Here is a 16609-nt window from a genome sequence, read left to right as displayed (position 1 = left end):
TGACCTGAGCAGAAGGCAGATGCTTAACCAACTGAGCCACCCAGGTGCCCCTCTTTATTTTATCTTAAATGTTGATGTGCAGGCTGATGTGTATATCTTGTTGCTGTGTCCATATGACCTGAATATTAGGAACACACGATACCATTCCCAGGATCACAGCAGAGTCGATCTTCTGAAGGCCCTCCTGCTACGATTCTATTAGCTCCTAAACAAAACGTCGTTTTCAGTGTGTACTACTGGGTTTGCAGAGAGCAAAGGAACCCTCCAGGGTTCAAAGAAATGAGCAGCGAGCTGAAATCTGAGCAGAGGCGGTAAGTACAGGACCAAACCAAACAGAAGCCCTGGGCCCTTGCAAGGTGCAGAAGCCAAACTCAAGTCCTGCTTTCAACTCTAATCCTCGAAGGGGCTAAATCAGTCGTCTGGGTCCTGGAGGAAGTGAACGACAATCTCTTTTGGAGTAAATAACTAATTCAGGCACTCCTCAGCACTCCCACAGGTCAAGCCAAATGAGTTCAGAATCAAACATCACCAAACAGCAAGAAAATAAGCCACGATATGTAAGAGGCAGCAGAAAGAACAAATCTATACTTCCAGGACTGTGGTACTGGAATTATCAAATGCAAATTTTTAAATACAATATATAAAATATGACCAGGCAGATTTGAAAAAGAGCCAAGTAAAACATTTTTAGGGGCACCTGGGGGGCTCAGGGGTTGAGCATCTGCCTTCAGCTCAGGGCGTGATCCCGGGGTCCTGGGATCGAGTCCCACCTCGGGCTCCCTGCAGGGAGCCTACTTCTCCTTCTGCCTGCGTCTCTGCTTCTCTCTGTGTGTCTCATGAATAAATAATTAAAATAATTTTTAAAAAAATTTTTAATAAAAATATGATTGTTGAAATTAACAACTCAAGGGCCAGAGTAAAAACAGTATGCAAGACACAGTTGAAAAGAGAACCAGTGAACTAGCGTGTCTGAAGAAATTACCCAGAATACAGCACAGAGAGACGGGAAGATATGAGAGAGGGGTGAAGACACGAGGATGGAATCGGAAATTCGAATATGCTGATCATAAGAGTCCCAGAGAAGACCAAGGAGAATAGGTGAAAGACATAATTCAAAGAGATAATGAATGAGAATGTCCAGAGCTGATGAGTGATATGAATCCACAGATAGAGGAGCACAATACAGACCATGCCGGATTAAAAAGAAAAAAAAAAAAACAACTAAACTTGTACTCAGCCACAGCATAGTAAAACTGCAGACCGCTAAACTCAAAAAGAATATCTTAAAGGCAACAAGCAGAAAAAAGGCAGGTCACCTTCAAAGAAACAGTTAGGTTGTCGGTAGAGACCTATAAGGGTATTACCAGAAACGGAAACCAGAAAACGGTAGGAAAGTATCTTCAAAGTGATAAGAGAAAAGACCCGAGAATTGCATGTGCCACAAAACTGCTTTTAAGAATGAATGTGGAGGGATCCCTGGGTGGCTCAGTGGTTGAGCACCTACCTTCGGCCCAGGACATGATCCTGGGGTCCCAGGATCGAGTCCCACGTCAGGCTCCCTGCATGGAGCCTGCTTCTCTCTCTGCCTGTGTCTCTGCCTCTCTCTCTCTCTCTCTCTGTGTGTGTGTGTCTCTCATGAATGAATAAATAAAATCTTTTTTTTTTTAAAAAAAGGAATGAATGTGGAATAAATCAATTTTTAGATAAATATGATACATGAATGAAAAAAATAAACAATATGAAGGGTGCTATGCTTAAGCTTCTTTCTGGGCATCATACCAGGAACACTTTTTTGTGAAAAAAAAAAAAAAAAGATTTAAGCAAGAGTTTAACATTTACTTAGTTGAGTGACAAAGAGGGTTTTTGGTGTTCCTTGACTCCCTGGGAATTCAGGAAACAATTGAGTTATTGGTGGTTTAAAATGTCAGAGAGCAGTAATCACAATGTGCTTCCCACTCTCAATTACTTCAAGCATTGTCTGATTTTGAGGCTATTCTTGAGAACTAAAATGTTTTTCTAGTATATATTGTGCAGTTTCCACGTGCTCGGTATGACTAATGCATTAGTCACCAGTTACAATATGAGAGACTCAGGAAAAGATAGTCTTGGGCTCGGGAATGACTTTCTTCCCAGTCCTGTCCACCCCCATCCAACCAATTATTGTGTCCTGCCTGGGAGACCAGCTCTATTCCAGGCCAAGAGGCACTTCCAGAGTACAACCTGTTGCTTCCAGAAGCCTCTACTTCAGTAAAAACCTCCATCATCCTTCTTGGGCAGACGTTCTCCCAATATTTCTCATTCCTTTCCCTGTAATCTCTGGTCTACCAGTGGGGAAGTGTGTGAGCCCAGCTATTGAGAGAAGATGAAGGAGGTGACAAGAAAAAAAGTTAGGTTGGTTGACACAGCTTCAACAAAGGTATTTGAAGATGTAGTTTGTAATATGGAAAAGCAGGAACCAACCCAAGTAGCCACCGGTTAGGAACTAGCCACGCAAACTTCAGCATCTGAAAAAAAAAAAAAGGAATATGATCTTGCCATGACTGATGATAAATGCAAGCCTGCGTGGACGGTGGCTCCTTGTGGATATTGGGATCGCATCCAACTGCTTATGCAAACTTGTGTCAAACTGATAAACAGGTCTCAGACCCAATTATGCACGAGGGGTATGATAAGCAGCTAGAGAGCTAAGAATTAAAAACAAAAGAAAGAATTTTCTGACTTACTAGCAAATTTGTTTTTTACTCATACATTTATGGCAAGAGTGTTTTTAATGTTGTTTTCATTGCTCCTGTGATTTTTTACATGTTTTTCCATAGAAAAGACACATCTTTATTTAAAACAGCAGACTGAAAAAAAATGGTAAGTATATTCGGGTCTACATAGAAGACAGAAACCACACAGTAATTCCTACAAGGAAAATTAACTATATAAAGCATTATTAATAGGGCACTGGAGTAACAAGAGGTTGGCTGGTAAGAAGTAAAGAGAGCTCTAAAGAAAACAGTAATAACAGACACAGAGAACAGCTATCACCCTTACGGCTGAGATACAGTTGAAAGGAGAATCAGTGACCTAGTGTGGAAGAGGCCACCTCCTCCCAGGACAAAGATCTAGACCTTATGGGAGAGGGCACGGCCGTGGCTCTCTGGATGGTGGGGAAGCTCCTAAGGGGCTGCACTGTGGGACTTTCCAGAGACCTGCTGTCTGGAGGACTGAGACAGCCATCCATTGAGTGAAGACACCTTGCCCCAGACATCACTACAAACCCATCTAATGGGGTGCCAGGGAAACCATCCAAGGGGAGATACCCTACCTTTGGCACTCTATTGTCAACCTCCTATGGGGGTTCCAGCAGAAATCATTCACAGGGCTGCCCCTGGCCACCTGTCACTGCAGAAAGACCTGTGCACACTACAGGAGCCTGCCAAGGCAGGCCCACTGGAACCAGAAGGAGAAGCCCCACCCTTCACAACGGCCCTCTGGGACCCTCTACTGACAAAACCTAACAATGTAGTAGCTGGTGGAGGAGAACTGTTAATAGGGTCCAGGTCCATTACTGCAGAGCCAGCAATGAAGGGTGAATTGGGCTGTGAAAGGCAACAAATTGGCAACTTTCACAATGAATTAAGCTGATGGCCCTACCTGTGTTTATTCCAGACTGGAGGCCCCGGATTTTCCTATCAGAGAGCCAAGCCCGTGCCGGGAGCCTGGGCCGCTGATCAGACGACGGAGCGAGCCTTTCTGAAGGCCCACTGGCTTTCCTTATTAATCACTTCTGGTCTGCCCAAGGCAGCCTGGCCCAAACGAGTCTCCCAGCCTTGTTATCTAAAGTACATACCTAACGATAACAAATACGTCTTGCTAATGAGTTAGGAATACCGTGAGAAGGAGTTAAGAATAATGAACAATGAATGTGTCTAGTGGTTAAACCGATGCTACTGGGGATCCCTGGGAGGCGCAGCGGTTTGGCGCCTGCCTTTGGCCCAGGGCGCGATCCTGGAGACCCGGGATCGGATCCCACGTCGGGCTCCCGGTACATGGAGCCTGCTTCTCCCTCTGCCTGTGTCTCTGCCTCTCTCTCTCTCTCTCTCTCTCTGTGTGTGTGACTATCATAAATAAATTTTAAAAATTAAAAAAATAAATAAATTAACCGATGCTACTCACGGTCATAACATTTCTGCGATATGCAGTACATATGCAGCAAACAAGAGCCTCGGCCCCGAGCTACTTACCAATTGTGCGAGCTGGGGCAAATAACATCATCTCTCTGTGCCTCAGTTTCTCCACCTGAAAATGGGGATGATGACAGTACCTGTTTCGGGGGATTGTTGGGAGGAGTAAGCGAGTTCCTGGCAAAGCTCTGCAGACACAAGGTAGCACAGAGCACCTAGTAAGCACTTTATCTGTCAGGTATAATTATTAATATTTGAGAACAGACGCACCCAGACTGATACGTGCTGGGTGATCTCTCCCGCTCTCCTCCTACAGGATGTTGATCTCCCTCACAAATGCTGTTCCCCAGAGGCACGCAGGCGCGGAGCGACCACTGAGTCATGCTGTGTCGCTCAGCAGTTCCACCGGTCACGCAGGACACTGGCTTGCTCTTCTGTCATCAACACTGGACAAAGGGGCCGAGAGCCAAGACAAGTAAACTGGCCCCCGCAGAACTGATCCAAACGGCTCGGGGCCTGGCAGTACCAGCGCAAGAGCTCGAAAAGAAAAACAACCGAAAACAACGCACAGGCTTGTCTTTGTCACGACTGACCCAGCTCGCAGCCAGGCATGGAAACAGAGCAGCTTTATGAGAAAATGCCTTTCTTTCCACGCGGTAATTGAATCCAGTTGCGGATTGAGGGTGTACATTAGTGGGGTTTAAGAAAGGTCTGCTTCTCAGATGCATCTACTCCGGCTGAACAGTCTTTTCTTTCTATTAAATTCTCCTTGGGCGGGAGGGGAAGGGACATTCGCCGACAACATAATGCTCTGGAACCTGGCTCCCGCGCTCGGCCTAGGGACACCCATGCGATCCTTTGGGTGCTTGGGAAACTAAGCCCGTGGGTCAGGCCCAGGACGGTCCCTCTGGATGCTGAGTTCCACTTGGCAGCAAACAGTGTTTGGGGCACTTTTAGGGCAGCTGGATGTCCAGGCCCCGCTAGATCCACTTCAACATAGCTGGTGTCCCAGGGGGCTCGCCTTGTCCCATTGCCACCCCTCGCCTGGAGAACCCCTGCGGGGGGAGCCTGCTTGAGGCTAGGACAGGATGTCTCCGGGTCAGGCTGGTTGCGCCTCGTCCCGTGGCTGTCGCTGCCCGCTGACACCACGCTGTGCTCCGTCATTGAAACCAAGCGGTCCCTGTCCCCTGATCTAGCAACTGCCACGCCCGTGAGGACAGCAAGTCGCAGGCCAGCCCGCTGGAGACCCGCCCTGGAGCCCTTGGGGCACACATTCAGAGGCCTCAGCCAGAGCTGAAGCGCGCTTTGGAACATTTTGCAATTACTCTGGTTGGTCTGGCAGTGATGGAAAGAAGCTCCATGTGGCAGCAGAGGGGCCGCGGGCTAAGTCGCAGAGTCCGGCTCCCTTACGAGCTCCAAGGCGGGCGAGGCTCTTGGGCGCCCGTGGGGCCCGCCCTCCCACCAAAGGCTCCCCCCTCCCCCCGGGTGCAGGTCAGGGTGCAGGGCTGCGGGCGAGCGCAGGGGCGCGGGGGGAGGGGCGCCCACTGGAGGGGCCGCCCACGGGGTGGGGGCTCCCGGCGCACACCCGCCCCCCGGGACCCCGCGGCCCCCCGACTCTCCGCGGGGCTACTTCGAGGCCTGCTGCTCCTTTCCTGAACCAGTTGCACGAAGCAGGGAACGAGCGCCCCCCCCCAGGGCCTCCAGCGGGCGCGGGAGGCGGGGGCGGCCCCGGGAGCCCCGCGGGGAGGAGAAGGCACCGAGGGGCGCGGGCGCGGGGTCTCCGGGGGACGCGGGTGGGGGGGGAGGGCGGGCGAGCCACGACCCGGCCACGCGCGACGTCAGGGAGACGAAGGCCCCGCGTGGAGGGAGCTGGGGGGCGCAGGGACCCGAGGGCGGGGGCGGGGCGGTCACCCCGACCCGGAGGACGGAGCCCCGCGGGGGCGGCACCGTGAGGGGAAGGACAGGGGAGCCCCGCGAGGGAGAAGCCACGGGCTCGGGGTCTGGGGGTCTGGGGGTCTGGGGGGCTGGGGGGCTGGGGGGCTGGGGGTCCGCCGGCCCGGGCCCCGCGATGCTCGTCCCCACCCCGGGGCCCACTACTCCGCCGTCCCTCCCGGCTCCCCACTAAGTCCTCTCCCCACACTTCTGAAAGCTCCCGGGGAGGGCGGCCCGGGGGGGCCCAGGGGCTGAGCCCGCCTTCGGCCTGGGCGTGACCCCGGGGTCCCGGGATCGAGCCCCGCGTCGGGCTCCCCGCACCGAGCCTGCTTCTCCCTCTGCCTGTGTGTCTGCCTCGCTCTCTCTCTCTCTCTCTCAATCTCTGTGTCTCTCATGAATCAGTAAATGAATGAATGAATGAAGAAAGAGAAAGAAAGAAAGAAGAAAGAAGAAAGAAAGAAAGAAAGAAAGAAAGAAAGAAAGAAAGAAAAGAAAGAAAGAAGAAAAGAAAAGAAAAAGAAAAGAAAGAAAAGAAAGAAAAGAAAGAAAAGAAAAGAAAAGAAAAGAAAAGAAAAGAAAAGAAAAGAAAAGAAAAGAAAAGAAAAGAAAAGAACTCCCAAGGAACACCTGGCCCGCACTTGGCCGGGCAGGTGCAGGGAGCAGGAAAGCTGCGGGGGGGGGGGGGGGGGGGGGGGGGAGCGGGGAGGCTGCATGTCAAGCCCACCCTACCTCCTGTGGGCCTCAAAATAGTAGGGCGGCCCTGGCCTGGGGAATCCCGGCCCTCACCCTGTCCCTAGGATGGCCCGGAGGCCCGCGCGGGAGGACGGAGATCTCCATCCCTGGGAGGAGACCCCCCGCACCCCCCTCCGCGGGGAGGCCCGTGGTCACCGGAATTCAGAAGGCTTGGGGTGCTCGTGTCAGCAACTACCCGGTATCACAGTTGGGAGGGGCAGGCCCAACTCCAGGCCGCCCCACCCCCAGCCCCCCAGCTTTTCCCTTTGCCACCTGCTGCCCCTCTCGGGTCACAGACATCCGTGACACCTGGCCTGCGTGGATGAGCACAAGGTGCCAGCTCCCAGGGAAGGTTTTCCCGGAGTCGATTGGGGCTCCCACTGGCTCCACCAGCATTATGTTAAAAGGGATAAAGTAAAAGAGAAACATTGAAAGACCTCAGTATTGACATCTTTGCAGATTTTCTCAAATTGAGTGGGAAAGAGTTGAAAAAATGAAGGCAAAGGGAAATTATTTCTGGGAGCGAAATCCTGAAATTTCTGTTTCTTTGAGGCCAAGATTCCTAAACTAAAAACCCAGCCCCTCGAGTCGGCCCTGGGCTGGGCCCACAGCACTAGATGCTCAAGATACAGCCCTGGGTCTGTTTTGGGACCTCAGACTGTGGCCAATTACCCCCCAACCTGCAGCCACATGAGTTTCCTAGGCCACTAGAACAAATGCCCACAAACACGGTGGCTTAAACCAATAGAAATGTTTTCTTTCATAGCTTTGGAGGGCAGACGTCTGAAATCAGGAATCAAGGTGTTGGCGGAGCCGTGCTCCCTCCAGCGTTTGGGGAAGATTCCTTCCTTGCCCCTTGCAGCTTCGGGTGACACCAGGCATCCCTGGCTTGTGGCTGCATCTCCCATCTCTGCCTCCTCCTAGTTTTTCTGCCTCTTCTCTTCTGTCTCGGGTAAAGGATTTGGATTTCCAGCCCATTGGGTAATGCAGATGATTTTATCTCAGGAGGCTTTAACTACATCTAGAAAGATCCTCTTTCCAAATAACGTTGCATCTGCAGTTCCCAGGTTTTGGATGTGGACGTATCTTTTTAGGTGCCACCATTCTGCCCACTAGACACCCCGCATCTTCATTCTCCCCCTGCCTCTGGAGTCTTACACTCAATCTAGAAACATGGTCCAGTTGCCTCATCAAAAGAAAAATAAATTCTCTCCCGTTGACCCTTTCAAGCTGTGCCGTCCTTCCTTTTGTTCCTGCGCTCAGCTTCCAGTCTCTCTAAGGAGTAATCTGTATTTGTTACCTCTGTTTCAGAACTACCACTGTTCCCCCCCACCCTGCTTACTTTTTAAAAGTTTATTTTAAGCATACAGAGAAGTGTAGCGCATAATATGCCTTTTTTAAAAAAAACTTTTATTTGCATTTATCTTATGCAGAATTCACTCCTGGGCATAAGTTTTTTGTTTATTTTCTTCTGGGATGTCGTCTTCTTCTTCTGCAACCTCGTCTTCTGCTTTAGGAACAGTCTGCTCTTTTCCAGTAGAGATCATCTCAGTGTGGCAGGGAGAGCTCATGGGCGGGTTCATCTGAACACGGGCCCTCTTAAGTTCTAGGCCGCATCTTGGGGGCTTTGCTCACCTGGATGTACTCGATGATCAGAGAATCTATATCTAGACCCTTAGGTTCAGCATTACTCCCTGCAGTTTTAGGCACGTGCAGTAAAGATACAGCACTCTTGTTAGGCCACCGACCCCTGTCCAGCCCGTGTTTGGCCTGCGCACCCCTACCAACTCTACCATAGTGGTGATGGGATGGCACGCAGTGCTTTTGCAAAGTAATGTCCTTCAGATACTTGGTGGCTTTTTGGACGTACATACTCTTCATGGCCTGGGCAGCTTCACGTGTGTTCTTAAAGTGAGCACGAAGATTTGAACCTCTTGATTTGCATGATTTTGTAGGATTTTCTGGGTCATGTGAATAGAGGACCGTTTCCAGAGATCACCACAGGTCACTTATGGGAAGGGAGGGTTTTTTCAGTGTTTACATTTTTCTCCCACTTTTTACGGTAAAAGATGACATAAAGTTTGCCATTTTAGTCATTTTTAAATGTACAATTCGGGGGTGCCCGGCTGGCTCAGTCAGTTCAGTGACTGCCTTTGCTCAGGTCATGCTCCGAAGGTCCTGGGATTGAGCCCCACATGGGAGTCCCTGCTCACGGGGGAGCCTGTTTCTTACTCTCCCTCTGTTTGCTGCCCTCCTTACTTGTGCTCTCTCTCTTTCTCTATCAAATAAATAAAATCTTTATTAAAAAAATAAATATACAATTCAGTGGCATTAATTATAGCCACTTACTTTTCAATGTTTTATAATTTGGTTTTGACCCTCACCACTGACCTATATGCATTCACTCAGAGATCAGCAGCTTCCATCCTCAACCTTCTCTGTCCCTTTACCAAATTGAATATTGCTGACCAATTCCTTCTTAGAACTCTTCCCTTAGCTTCCCGGACCCTTGTTGTTTTCTGGTTGGACTATTTCTCTAATCCTTTCCTCCCATTCCCTAAATCAGTACTCTTCAAGGACCTGCCTGGCTCCCCCAGGTGAGATTGATTTCTCCCTTAGAAACCTCTCATATTCTCATCCAGTGTTATGGCTCCAACCAGCCCCTCAATGCAGGTGACATGGTCTAAAAGCTAATAGTGCTTCTCTCTCTGCCTGTGTCTCTGCCTCTCTCTCTCTCTCTCCATCTCATGAGTAAATAAATAAAGTCTTAAAAAAGAAAAAAAGAAAAAGAAAAGAAATGCCTGGGTGGCTCAGTGGTTGGGCACCTGCCTTTGGTCCAGGTTGTGATCCTGGAGTTCTGGGATCGAGTCCCACATAGGGCTCCCTGCCTGGAGCCTGCTTCTCTCTCTGCCTCTCTCTCTCTGTCTTTCATGAATAAATAAATAAAATCTTTTTTAAAAAAATAAAAATAAATGCTAATAGTTGAATGGGGTGCCTGGGTGGCTCAGTGGGTTAAGTTCCCAACTCTTGATTTCGGCTCAGATTTTGATCTCAGGGCATGAGATTGAGCTCCACATCAGTCTCCATGCTCAGCGAGGAGTCTACTTCAGACTCTCTCCTTCTCCCTCTGCCCCCCTCAAGTAAATAAATCTTAAAAAAAATAAAATAAAAAACTTGGCTAATAGTTTGAGGCTCTGAGTTGTAAGTGCACATATCTGGCTGCCTTCTAAACAATCCCACTTACATATCCCATGACACCCCAAACTCAACATGTCCAAAAGGGGTCTCATGGTCTCTTCTTTTAAACATGTTGCTTCCTCCGTGTTCTCCCCACATTTGCACATAGCACTGCCGTCCTCCACCTCACCCTGTGTGGAAATCTTGGCACCGCCTTTGCCTTCCATATGCCCTCTGATTCCGTGACTTCTGTCTCTGCAGCAGCTTTCCCCTGCCCCCATGCCATCTCTTCCACATCTCTTCCAACACTCTCCAGATGCTAATGCCCGCCTTCCTGCTTTAGCCCGGCAGACTCTAGTGGACCTCTCCCAGACCCTGCCTCCACTCTCTCTCTATCCCATTCTGTTGCACATATTGTTAATAAATTGTCCTCCCTAAAACACAGTTCTGGTCCACCTCACAAAAAGCCCTCAATAGCTCCCACTGCTTTGAAAATAAAGCCTAACCTCCTCAGCTGAACCTTCAGTGGCCTCCCTGAACTGGCCCTGACCTCCTCCTGACCGCCACATCCTCTCCACTCCAGCCAAACCGATGAGGGGTCTGTCCTCTGGACACATCCCACACTTCCTTTCTTACCTTACCCCATTCAAAATATGGGTTTCATGGTCTTCTAAAAGACCTCTTTTCTTTCTTTTAAAATATGAGTAACAAAAGAAGAGATGCCGACTAAAGAGAAGACTGCCAAATTCCGCCAAGTGGAATCTCCCACCTCTTATTTCCTGTACCAAACAGAAAACATACCCCAGATTACTCTTATCTGACAGGGTTACAAACAGAGCTTTGTTTGCCCATGGAATTCGCCAGCTTGGAGTGGAACCATCCCCTTTTGAGGACTCCAACGTTTTCTCGGTGACTCACCTGTCAGGAAAGCATCAACTTTCCTGCTCTGAATTTCTGTAACAGAAAGGGGACTCTGGTAGCAGATACAATGGTAACAGACACTATCACTGCCAACCTGAAATCTTGTGACTGAGAGTTTCGGGAAGCTAAATAACATTAGAGATGTGATGCAAAAAATTAAAAGAAAACCAGCCCACAGAAATCAGTGAAGGTACAAAGAGAACAGACTATAAAGTGCTCCACTGGGTGCTTCCTTCTTGGGCATTTCAGTTCCCAAGCCCTTGGCCTGCCCAAGAGATGGCAAAATGCTCTTACGAAGCCCATACACACCTCACCAGTCCAGGCACACCAAAAGGAAAGAGTTCTTTTGGAATACCCAGGTGTGGCAGCCTTTAATCCATCTGAAAAGACCCAAGTCGTGCATCTTTTGGTCTATACAATATCTGAAATTTGAGATTCTTCTTTTAAATCCCTTGTCCATTTAGTGCTATTTCTGTCCCTGTGGCCTTTGAGATGTTCAAAAGCAACTGAAGCTGTGGCTTCTGAAGCTGCAGAAGCACTTTGAGCACTAAAATCCCTCTGAAATTCAACCAAACACAAATTTAGGGAATTGGATATTTTCTTAGTGGAGAAGGATACTCTGACGTATACAATCTAGTCTTTAATTATGTAATGGGAGCTACTAGGTGTGTTGCTCTGGGAAAATTATTGACCCTCTGTAGGCCCCTCAAATGGGATGATTACGTTACTTTGCAGAGTCCTAGTAAGATTAAAAATAACATGTAAAGAGCCTAGGTAGGGCAGGACCTGGCACTAAAAAAGTTCTCCTTAATAGTGAAATTATTTTTAACACTGTAAATCTGATTGAAAAAGAAGATGAGATTATCCTTCATTTAGAATCCTCTTTTGTTTAGAAGACACATAAGGGATTTTTCTTTGAAGAAAAAACTGTAGTATTAAATAAACTATGTATTAATGTATGCCCTTCAGATTTGTGTCCATTTAATAGTATTTATTTACTCACACCTCCAATATGACTCTGGCACTTCCTATACTCAAAAGCAAAATCTTCCCATAATCCATTTTGTCATACTTTCTTCTGCTCTATGCAAGGAGCATTCCACAATTTTCCTGAGATAGATATTTCCAAGATATTCCCACCATTCCCAGAACAGAGACCGATTTTCATGTAAGGTTCCACCTCTCCCCAGCTTTTAGCTCCTGTGGGCTGGGTAAGGCTTCATTCCCAGCTCCAGGGCTTGGGAAGTGCCCCAGATATAGCCAATCAAAACATCATATACTCCAGCCACAGACATTGGTTCAGAGATGAGCATGTGATGTAAATCAATCCAGTGAGAGAGTCGCTAGGGAATTGTGGGACCACTAGGAAAGACAGTCTTCTCCATAGTAGGTGGAGAAATCTGAGAGGGTGTGAAGCTGAGGCCACTGCAGCCATGGTATCATCGCATGGCAGCTAGGAAGCTAGCATGAAGGCAGGCAGAGCAATGGAGAGAAGGTTCAAAGCCTTAAGACAGAACAGGATTTGAGCATGGGGAGAATAATCCAGAGTTGAAATGATGGAAGAGGCAAAGGATGAAGAAGTTAAAGGGTGAAAGAGAAGAGATAAGAGGACACTAGAAAAAGGAGTAGATGAAACAGGTAAATAGGAGGAAGAAAAGGACAAGAGCAGCTTCTCCAGCCTTCTGTGAGGTCCACCCCTTTCTGTTCCTCTACTTCTTGTCTTCACCTACTATTTATTCAACTAAGAATATGTATTACTTGTGGGGTAAAAAGGAGATAAAATAGCCAGTGTTAAGGCTTCAGCTGGGGTGGAGCTCAGCTGCTACTGATTTGGTGTGAAGGGCTCTTCCCAGGAAAGTCAGATACCCCACTCTATCCTCAGCAGAGGCATTACCAGTGGCTCTCCCGTGGGACTGACCTGGACAGCAGCTGTCAGAGCCTAGGGATGGTCCCAAAGCAGAGCTTGGACTCAAAAACCACCCTTCTGCTGAAAAGGGACACATAGCATAGCATATGAGGCCTTTCCTTGCTGGACCAGGTCACTCCTGTTTTCCTTCCAGGCAGATAGGCCATGCACTACAGAACAGCCAGCTGCTGAGAAAAGGCACCAGTCCAAGGACCAGGATGCTGGGAGTTTCCCAGGAGCAGGATAGAGAGGACGGATGGTCTCATGAGCCTCTTTCTGGCCTCATTAGCACCTCACACACTGCTGGGAACCGAGCACTAAGATGAAAAGTCTTCACAAATATAATTGTGCCTTTAAGGGGAAGACAGTTTTTGTTTGGGTTTTGTTCTTAAGACATTAAAGCTTTTTATTTTTCTTAAACACTCTTCCCAAATGTACTATACTAAATCTACTTCCTCCAATGGTAGTAGATCTCTTAGGCAGATCCACAATTTTTCAGTTGTTTTCAGATATTAAACCTCAGTAGAATTTCCAAACTCGGTTCTGTTTCATATTCTCACCTCAACTCCCCTGTGTAAGCTGGACCTTGATGGACTGAAGGTCTAATTTTCAGCCACTTCCTGCTCCTACTTTCTCCTTCCAGGTTGGGTTCCTCTAGTGTGTTGGACTGAGAGTTAGGACAGGGAGAGGGCAAGGGTATTATACAAATAGATGCCTAGTAGTGGTGGCTGCTTCACTGGCAGACCTAGACTGACTGTTGATGCCATCTGGAAAGTGGACACCCCAACACTGGCTCCATATGGGAGGTACATGTGAGTTCTTCAGAGAGACGTGCAGGGCAGGGATATGGTAAATCCAGGCTGAAGCCTTCCATGCTCTTCAGCTCCCATCACTGAAGGTATACCTATACACTCTTTGAGCTCCAGATCCCTGGGGAATAGGACAGACCTGTCTTAGGATGTGAATGGAACAAATCCAGCTACTTCCTAAGTAACATGCACATGAACCACAGAGAACTCATTTCCTACCCTTGACAAACTGGACCTGGTCAAGTTTCTCCTTGCAACCCTTCTTTGTGCCTTCCCTTCTTTCTCCAAGACCCTCCTCTGCTCCGAATGATGTACTGGTAAATCAGCAAATCCTCTTCTTACTCAACTGTCCAACTGGAGAACTACTTTCACCCTGAATCTTTATTACTGATTTTCTCAGAAACCCTTTACTGGAGAGAAAATATTTATCTATTTCTCATCCTGACAGGAAGGGGAGGAATTGCCTCTCCTCATACCACTGTACTCCAATGACTCTTAGATTGACTTCTTTCTCTTTCCCCATCTTTTTACATAGAAGATGGTGGTTGGTGGTAACAGGGCTCCATCTATCTCCTCTTAGGAATCCTTGGTTCTCTGGCTTCTGTGGATATTGTCTTGAATATTGAGTAATTCTCTTTTCTCACTCTTGGGTCCTCGTACCTGGGTCCAGGGCAACAGAAAGAGTCCCACCTAAAAGCTTGTTACATGTTTAAACTAAATGAAGTTCCATTTCCAGAGTTCTCCATCCTTTAGTATAGAGGTATTGTTTATCTGATATCATTTTCCTTCTGCATGAAGGATTTTCTATAACACTTCTTTCAGTACAGGTTTGCTGGTGATCAATTCTTTCAGGTTTTTTGTGTCTAAAAACGTCTTCTTTTCACATTCATTTTTTTTAAAGAGATACTTTTGCTAGGTATAGAATTCTAGGTTGACAATTTTTTTCTTTCGGCACTTCAAAGATTATTGTCCCTTTGTCTTGCAACTTACTTTATCTCTGACAAGAACTCTGCTTTCATCCTTACCTGTGTTCCTCTGTCCATAACATAACTTTTTTTTCCCTCTGACTACTTTTAAGATTCTCTCTTTTCCATTGGTTGAGCAATTTGATTATCTTGTGCCCTGATACAATTTTATTCATGTTTCTCTTGCTTGAATTTCACTCTATTGAGTGCTGGATATTCTTTTATCTTTAAAATATTGGGGGGATCCCTGGGTGGCGCAGCAGTTTAGCGCCTGCCTTTGGCCCAGGGCGCGATCCTGGAGACCCAGGATCGAATCCCATGTCGGGCTCCCAGTGCATGGAGCCTGCTTCTCCCTCTGCCTATGTCTCCGCCTCTCTCTCTCTCTCTCTCACTGTGTGCCTATCATAAATAAATAAAATAAAATAAAATTAAATTAAAAATAAAATAAAATATTGGGTGTTCTGGGCCACAGTTAAGTTACTTGGAAATAGTTTGGTCCTTTCAAGGCTTTCTCTTCTGAGTACTCTACTCAATGCCCCCATGAATTACAAAGTTGTCAACTTTGGCTGGTGGGGATAGGGACTTTTCCTGTCTTAGGTGAGCTCTAGGGAGTTGTTCCCTCTAATCCTTGTGAGTGGTTCTTTCCCTGGCCTCATAGAGTTCCCTCACATGCCATGTGCTGACCAGTACTCAGCTGAAGACTTGGAGAGGTTGCTCTATAGAACTCCTTGGTGTTCTCTGTGTACAGTTCTCTCCTCTCCAGTATTCTGTTCTGTAAATTCTAGCTTCATTGGTCTCCCTGGGATCCCAGATCCAACTCTCTACTCAGGACTACTGCTAGGCTCTACACTGTGGCCTGGAAATTCTCTGAAGTTGGTCAGCTGGGGGCAGTCACAGGATTTGCTTCAGTTGTTTCCATTTTCCCAGGAATCAGTGTCAGGCACTGCCGGTGGTCCAATGTCTGAAAATCATTGGTTCAGTTATTTTTCTGGTTTTTCACTTGTTTTAGGATGCTGGCATGAGTGTACATTTCCTAGAATTCCTGGAATCTGAATGCTAGCTCTTAGATGGGCTTTAGAAATTAGCTCAACCTGCACCTCCCATTTACCAGCAAAGAAACTGAGATGGGGAAAGGGCCTGCCTTTGTTTGGCCGACTCTAAGCTGGGCCACTTTTCTTAACTTCAGATAAAAGTTGTTTTGAGGGCAGCCCCAGTGGTGCAGTGGTTTGGCACTGCTTGCAGCCTGGGGTGTGATCCTGGAGACCCGGGATCGAGTCCCACATCGGGCTCCCTGAATGGAGCCTGCTTCTCCCTCTGCCTGTGTCTCTGCCTCTCTCTCTGTGTCTATGAATAAATAAAAATAAAATCTTAAAAAAAAAAGGAAAGTTGTTTTGAAATAAATGAGCTCCCAGGAGAAAAGAAGGAGCCTGAGGAACTTCAAATCAAGGCTCCTGTGTGTCAAAGGAGTAAGTAGAGTCAGTTGCTCTCACTGTCCTCATCATTTCAACATTTTCCATGTTTAGTGCCTGGAATGATGTTGGCCCCTTACCTCAATTTTGGCATTAATGAAGAGGCTTTCATTCCTTCCTGCCATCCTCTACTGCATCAGACTCCTAGAAGGATGCTGTGGAATCTCAGAACCAGGAAGAGGCAGATAGTAGAACTGGAATTGGAGCTCATATCTCGGAGCCTGAAGGGATCGTCTGAAGCAAATGCATCATTGTATAGACAAGGCAAGAGACCAGACAGGCTCGCCGGTGCACCCAACAAGGGCAAATATCTTGGTTTTGCGCGCGGATGCCCATGTCTGAGAGACAACGTGTTTCAGTTGTTAAACAGCTCTTCATGATGTTGTATTTTCAATAGATGTTCACTTCACTATGTTGTTTATGTGCAGGAACCACTTCACACCCAACTGAGTTTCTGTGTTAGACACTTCTCCAAGTAGTTTTGTCCATGTTTTCTGTGCACTTATAACAGTCTGTTTTGCTTGTT

General features: G+C 47.6%; 1 protein-coding gene, 1 long non-coding RNA gene and 1 pseudogene across 13 annotated transcripts in view; 1 reads left to right on the top strand and 2 right to left on the bottom strand.

The window, feature by feature from the left end:
* SLC22A16 (solute carrier family 22 member 16) overlaps positions 1-4952 on the bottom strand; it is a 68906-nt gene extending 63954 nt beyond the window's left edge. For 4 of the 7 annotated variants that reach the window (XM_077902771.1, XM_077902772.1, XM_077902769.1 and 1 more), the window contains exon 1: positions 4233-4947. The gene's annotated coding sequence lies outside the window, so the exon portion shown is untranslated. Of the gene's footprint in view, positions 1-697; positions 849-4232 lie in introns of those variants that run through there. The other 3 variants (XM_077902764.1, XM_077902770.1, XM_077902765.1) reach the window with 3 other exon arrangements.
* Positions 4953-7850: 2898 nt separating this feature from the next.
* Positions 7851-16153, bottom strand: LOC144316992 (large ribosomal subunit protein uL22 pseudogene; annotated as a pseudogene). The gene is made up of 2 exons (XR_013382834.1): positions 13869-16153; positions 7851-13770 (listed from the first exon to the last, which is right to left on the bottom strand). The product of XR_013382834.1 is annotated as a large ribosomal subunit protein uL22 pseudogene (transcript).
* The window catches only part of LOC144316996 (uncharacterized), a 43171-nt gene continuing 41963 nt past the window's right edge, over positions 15402-16609 (top strand). For 3 of the 5 annotated variants that reach the window (XR_013382845.1, XR_013382844.1, XR_013382841.1), the window contains exon 1: positions 15402-16347. This is a non-coding gene — a long non-coding RNA (uncharacterized LOC144316996). The remainder of the gene's footprint in view (positions 16348-16609) is intronic. The other 2 variants (XR_013382842.1, XR_013382843.1) reach the window with 2 other exon arrangements.

This window comes from Canis aureus, chromosome 7 (genome assembly GCF_053574225.1).
Source record: "Canis aureus isolate CA01 chromosome 7, VMU_Caureus_v.1.0, whole genome shotgun sequence".
Taxonomy (NCBI): Eukaryota; Metazoa; Chordata; class Mammalia; order Carnivora; family Canidae; genus Canis; species Canis aureus.
Note: the sequence above shows the minus strand (reverse complement) of the source record. Positions and strands in the feature narration are given on the sequence as shown.